Below are 7,269 nucleotides of genomic sequence, written 5' to 3'. Positions count from 1 at the left end.
TGTTATTTATCTATTTTTAATGATAATTCCAAGATCTTAATTGTAATTAAAATAAAAATATATTTAATAAATTCTTATGCATTACTGAACTCTGGGTCTCTCTCTGTGTGTGTGTGTGTGTGTGTGTGTGTGTGTGTGTGTGTGTGTGTGTGTGTGTGTGTGTGTGTGTCTGTGTGTAATCAAAAGACACAAAGACTGAAGGAAAAAATAGACCAATATTTCTCTAAAGACCTTTTGTAAGGAGCAGGACGGACAGACTCCCTTGGCGTGGACAGATTTATTGACGAGACACGAATGGTAAACATAATGGCACTCATGTAGAACATGCAGGGTGAGTAACATCCAACATTGACACAACAAGCAGGAACAGGATGTGCATCACAAAACAGAACCAAAACCATAACAAAGACCAACAAAGGGGCACACACCAACAGGGGTTTAAATACATACAGACGCACAGCTACAATGTTAAGCAGTGCGTCCAGAGGTGCAGCTACGATGTTCAATGGCGAAAGCATCCTCGGAGGGACCCAGCCTGAACAAACAATATATCGCACCCACATGCCCCGTGGGTATACACAACGACAAGTAGATGCGCCTATATACATACGCAAAAGGCGCATAGACACAGGCAGTCTAGGGCAGGCAGTGGAGGCGTGTCCTTGGCCCCGCAGAGGGGCACGTCTGCCCTGGGTCCAAACGTGCTGCTACTGACTATGTCCCGCCTGTCACCAGCCACCCAGGGAGAGCCCATCCTAGAGGCGGAGCCCTTGAGACAGTCCTCATGGGCTTTGAGCAGACCCGTCCAGCGCTCATGGCCTGTACTTGGAACATAGGCTACAGCAGCACCAGCCAGGGACCTAGCCAACTCCACTAAACTACCTCTATAGTGTTTCCAGGGGAGCCAACGGCTGTTCATTTAAATACATGAACTTAATAAGACTAGAAACGAGGAACAGTTGAAAGTAATGATGGGTGTGGAAAAGCAAGCAAGGGGTGGAGAAAACAAAACTAAGGAATGGAACCAAAACACACAAGACAGGGAAACCATGGAACACAGAAGCTGGGAGGGACTAACTATGACACACACACATTATATATATATATATATATATATATATATATATATATATATATATATATATATATATATATATATATATATAAAGTTGCTATATAAATAAAGTTGAGCCTGCTATCCTGACTGTGGTAGGTAGAAGGTTTGTTTCTTTCATTGCATCACTGTGTACATAAAGTTTTATATATGTGATTTATTTTTTATTGATTATGTAGGAACATAAGGATATTTTAAGAGTGATGTAATGGTAAAATAAGTTTTTATTTCCTTCTTGTTTTTATCATGTATGCTCTTATTTTGACACTGCTCATTTTAAGTTTAAGCCATTAAGTACAATAGCTACTAATTTGATGATAAAATAATACATGTGGCAAAGCAGTCCATCGTGTGTTCTACACTAGTTTGCGGTGTGGCTTGATGAGATAGATGTCTACCTAGTAAGTATTAAGGGCCTGCAGGTGTACTGAGTTAACCAGTACCATATTCCCTCTTGATTATTTTTCTTTTATTATATTTTTACATTTTTATCCTCATTGTCCAAGTGTGATCTATTCCACTCCATTTAATTTAATCTTCAACTAATTTGAATAAACTACTGTCTTCCTATAGATCACTTCCCTTCTAAGAGATAGCAGTCAGAACAAACCTGTAGAAAAAAAGATTATTGTATTCTGATTCGGGCTTCACAAATGAAACGTGTAATATCAATGTTTATTGAATGATTAAATTTTTTATATGGTGTGATTATTTTAACCTGATTCTGCGTTAAGAACCTGGTTATTATGGTCCATAGTTTTATTGCAGCTTCAGCATTTGCATTCAGCCCAAAGTTGCTGAAGGCACTAGTTCATAGGAATTGATCAGTAAAGCCTGGTTAAACCTAAAGTTGCTAACCCACATCACGATATCAATTAAACCAGCATGTAAATGTTTTATTAAGTGAAGTTTGCTATCCTACTGAAACCCCAAAGTTTTTTTCAGCCTGCTTATGGTGCAGCCCTCAGGCCTGTTATCTAGGTTCAGATACATTCCACTTTGGGGGCAGAGCAGGATATTGTCATCCCTCCCAGTTATAGAAATGAGTTTAAAGAATTATCTCAATTCAATGGAGTCCAGAGAGTAAAACTTCTTTTGAGACATTGAAGGCAGTGCTTTAATCTGCTTTTTAGACTATAGTCCTTTTAAGCTGTTTATACATGAGAAGGACCATTTTGCCAGAGTATAAATAGTGCATGAACATGATGAGAACAAGTTGAGTTGCCTCTCCCATACTAATTTATCAACCCACTCTCTTACATGGTCTTCATGTATTGCATGCACTACCTACTCAAGGAAATTATTATAATAACTCAGTGGCTCAATTAGTAATGTGGACAGAAGATGGAGCTGGGCCTTCAATGGGCACAGGAGCCAAAAATGACTCCAAAATTGGGACAGGAATGGGAGCTGGGGCAGGGGCCAGCATGGAATAGGGACAAAGCCTGGAATAGGGACAAGGATCCTGTCAGGAACAATAACTTGTTTTGTGTACTTGTTTTGATACACGTGTGTTTTAAGATGGAGCTATGTTTGGTGCGGAGTAATCTGAGGAAAAACAGTATGTATCCATGTATCCATGCCATCACTGCCATGTGTGTAGATATGAATTGAATGTTTTGTGGAATTTGATCAGAAGAGATTAAATTGGCTGCTTCTCTCTCATGCATTCAATTCTTCATTAAATAAAAACAATTAAACCTTCGATGTCTTACTGCATTTAGAAAGTTTTATTACATTTAGAAATGAATGCAGACACTGAGGATTAACAAGAATTTGTTGCAGAAAATCACACATTGGGAAACTTTGCTGCAGCCTTGTCTACATAATTTAAATTTACGGCATTTAGCAGACGCTCTTATCCAGAACGACTTACAAAAGTGCTTTGTCATTTATTCATAGAATATATCCAAGGTTAGAATTAAACATACCAATGAACTAAAATACTGTAGAATACAGGGATGAATGCTGATACCTATAAGTGCAAAATACATAAGGTCTATCTTAAACAATGATTGCTATAAACAATAAGTGCTAGAGTTAAAAAGCATAAATAGTGCCCTACAATAAGTATTAAATTAGTCAGTCAATACGGGAGCAGTGTCAGTTGTCCTTTAAATATTCTGCAAATAGATGGGTCTACATAATTATTTATAGCATTGCTCATACTTCCTCAGTGTCAAGGGAAGATCTTTTACCCCAACCAAAAACCAGAACCTAATATTAACACCCTCACCCTAATTTTTATCCCAACCTTAACCTCAACCCAAAATCTTATTCTATCGGCCCTAATCTTGACCCTTACCTGAAACAAAATCAAGTCAAGTTTCATAATGTTGTCAACAGAATGTCTATAACAGCTTGTTAAGTATGCTGAGACAGTATGTATTATACCTGTTACATGTTCAGTGACTTCTCAGGTTAACTTCTACAGTTTTTTTATTTGGACACTCCAAATACAGTGAAAAACAACTGAATGTGTCAGATTATAAACAAATCTTATTTAAACACTTAAACAACGTTACAGCTACAGAGATCTATAGCCATGGCTACAGACAATGGATTACCACATCGGAAACTTGTGCATTCATTTCATTGGCATTTAGCTGATGCTTTTATCCAAAGTGACTTAGAATTATGACTGAGTATAATTTGAGCAATTGAGGGTTAAAGGCCTTGCTCAGGGCCCCAACAATGGCAACTTGGCAGTAGTGGGGCTTGAATCACAACATTCTCCTCTCTGTTCTCTCTAGCCTGGTGTAAGTGGCTCTGTATGGAAATGGTTTCAGTCCTACCTAGAGGGATGGTCCTATAAGGTAACATGGATAGGATCCACATCCAAACCATTTAGACTCTCCACTGGTGTTCCACAGGGCTCAGTATTAGGCCATCGCCTCCTCTCTTTGTATACTTGTTCTCTTGGTGATGTAATATCTTCTACTATAACTGCTCCGCCGATGTCACTGAACAATTTCTTTATTTTCCACCCTCTGACATGCAGGTCTCCAGACATATCTCAGCATGCTTGACTGACACTGCGAAAAGGATGACCACTTGAAGCTCAACTCCAGTAAAGCTGAGCTTCTGTACATCCCAGGAACTCCCAACCCTTAGCATGACCTCAGTTTCCTTTGAGACCTTCCGGGCATCACCGTCTGAAGCTGCTCATAGCCTGGGCATAACTTTGGACAACCAGTTGTCGTTCTCAACTCGTGTTTCAAATCTAATGCGGTCTTGCAGATTTCTCCTTTGTAACATACAAAGAAGCTGCCCAGGTACTTGTGCAGTCTCTTGTAATCTCAAAGCTAGACTACTGCAACTCACTACTTCTTAGTCTTCTTCTAAGAGCCATTAGACCTCTACAACTTGTCCAGAATGCAGCAATCTTCCGAAGTTCACACGTGTCATTCTGCTGCTGTGCTCCCTTCATTGGCTTCCAGTAGCTACACGCATCAGATTTAAAAGCTTGATGCTTGCCTACATAGCCAAAAATAGACCAGCCCCTCCATACATGATGTCAATGGGCAAAGCCCAATTCGTACCTCGTGTACTTCAAGCCTCAAGTACTGCTTGGCTTGAAATATCACCTTCAAGTCTCATGGAAGACATGTATCAATACTATTCTGTCCTGGCTCCTAGATGGTGGAATGAACTTTCGCTTGCTGTCCAGAGTCCCTTCCAGTCTTCAAACACAGACTGAAGACCCATCTATTCATGGAATATTTAAATGACCACTGACCCTGCTCTTATGTTGACTAACTGAAACTACTTCTTAGTGTAGGGTATTGTTTATTACACTGATGTTGACTAACAAACTCTAGTACTTGTTTATTGCACTTATCATTGTCTAAGAGCTTATGTATTTTGTACTTCTAGGCATCAGCACTGATCCCTATATTTCTAGAGTATTCTAGTTTGTTGGTAAATTTGATTAAACCACTCTACTTTTGTAAGTCGCTCTGGATGAGAGTGTCTGCTAAATGCCGTAAATGTAACTGGCAACCTTCTGATTACTAGTCGAGTACCTGAACCACTAACCTACCACTGCCCTTGTGCATAGTTCAAATAACACCATGGGTGGCATAAATTTGATGTAGCATTGGGCTTTGTGCAAACTGAATTACAGTTGATGTTGTATGTGCACGGACATTATCATTTTAGGAATGCATGACTTATGCAGGATCGTGGTGGTCAGTTGCAGCTAGTACATTATTTTTCAGTTGAGCTAGATATCGGTGCCACTGGGTATGATCCATGTCTGGGTGTGCTTTAAGCAACTTGTACGACTGTCATGGTTTATGCTCTTTTGTCCTGTCCCATTGGTCAACAGTACTTTGTTCTCATGTAGTAGTCTCTCTGTTGTCATCAGTTTGGGTTATCACAGTTACTACACAAAGCTGGAGCAGTTGGCTGGATGTTCTTACAGCTATTAACATTCACCTTCAAAAGGGTCAGATCACTAATCCCTTATCTTTAATGTGACTTTAATAATGATGAATATGAATCTGATGACTATGCAGTGCTATCTACCATCTGACCATTAGGTATTTCAGAAATTCTTCTGGAGAATCCATATTTAATTTCATTTACTGATGGCTAAGCTCAGGTTATCAATGGCAGTAAACATATTGGGTGGGCTGTCTAATTGCCACATCCATTGGTGGTGTAGGTTTGTCTCCCTGATCATTTCTCCACACAAGCTGCCAAGTTTGTAGCACTGACCGCTGCTTGAGTTTTACCATCTAGCCCTACGGTTTACATGTTCTCATTATGCTTTTGGCTTAATACATAACTTTGGTCAGATGTGGTGGTAGCATGGCTTTGCTACACCCAAGAAACATGTTTCATTTGTCTCTGATCTCATGTCGTCATGTGAGCTTCCAGGACACTTAGCAGGAAAAAGCATTAAGCTAATCAAACATTGGGCTTTATGGGTGACGGGGCAGCAAAGCTGCAGCAATGTTGTCCATTCTTTCAATTGCTGCTATTACTACTCCAATGGATGACAAACAAAATGTTGTTCCTTACTGTTATAGATGTATTATGATGCTCCAGCCTTTGAGGTCTGCTCTTGGATGGACAAAGGTACGTTGATTCTAATGGTTTTTGGATAAAAAATGCAAGATGTGTAGCTCCAGATGAATTCCCACCCTATCTGGCTCAACAAATTCAGGTTAGGGCATGGAAGTGTTCGCAGTATGGTTCACTTCTTCCCCTCAGTATGGTAGAACACCAAATTTTGCAAACATGCATATGAGGTGGTTCAAAGGTGAGAGTTGTGTCAGGTTAATAATACAATTGCTGCTGTCAACAACACCCCCGAAGCTCACTTATGGGCATAGATTTATGTGCTGCCTGGATTTTACTAAGGTGTTCAGTGGCTGTGCTGATGGGCATTCCCAAGCAAGTGATAGGAGGCATTTTAATGAAGGAAATAAACAGAACAAACAGTGAAACTAATATAACAATGAAAACAAACCCAAAACATAAGGAATTGGGAAACTAGAAGACAACCAGAAACTAGAAACAAGTACAACGAATAAACCAAATAACTTTGCTTAAAAGAGATGTGCATGGAGAAATAAAGAGCTAGGTAATGTAATGTTTAAATAGCAACAAGGATAAAGGTAGTGATATAGAAGCAACAGTGACAATAACCAACAAACAAACATGCAAAACACAGGTGAAACCTATGACAGGCAGGGAATTAGACAAGGAGGAGGAACAAGGTGTCACCATGGGAACCCCAATGCCAGAGAGAGCAAAACCATGACAGGACTGTTCCATTAGTGCTATAAAGGGAAGCAATAAATATGTGCATTCTGAATGCACAATATCACGCAAAATGACAAAAATAAATTGGAGACAATTCAGTAAAAATTAACATTGAGAAATTATGTGATCCTACCCACCCCCAACATGCTACCTGGCCAAAAGTTCCTGCTACTCCACTAAATCTCTTTCCACCCTGTGGTCACCTATGTAAAACTTCCTAGAACCACTGCAGCTGACAAACATCCACAATTTGGAATCATGAGTTCCAAGAATGCTTGAGTTTACTGTATTTCTTATTACAGTGTTTTTCTCCATTGAATGCTCTGAAATTGCAGAGTGTACATAGGCTTTCAGTCAGTCCTAGTCCACCAGGTCTAGCA

Source organism: Electrophorus electricus, chromosome 11, assembly GCF_013358815.1.
Source record: "Electrophorus electricus isolate fEleEle1 chromosome 11, fEleEle1.pri, whole genome shotgun sequence".
NCBI lineage: Eukaryota > Metazoa > Chordata > Actinopteri > Gymnotiformes > Gymnotidae > Electrophorus > Electrophorus electricus.
Note: the sequence above shows the minus strand (reverse complement) of the source record.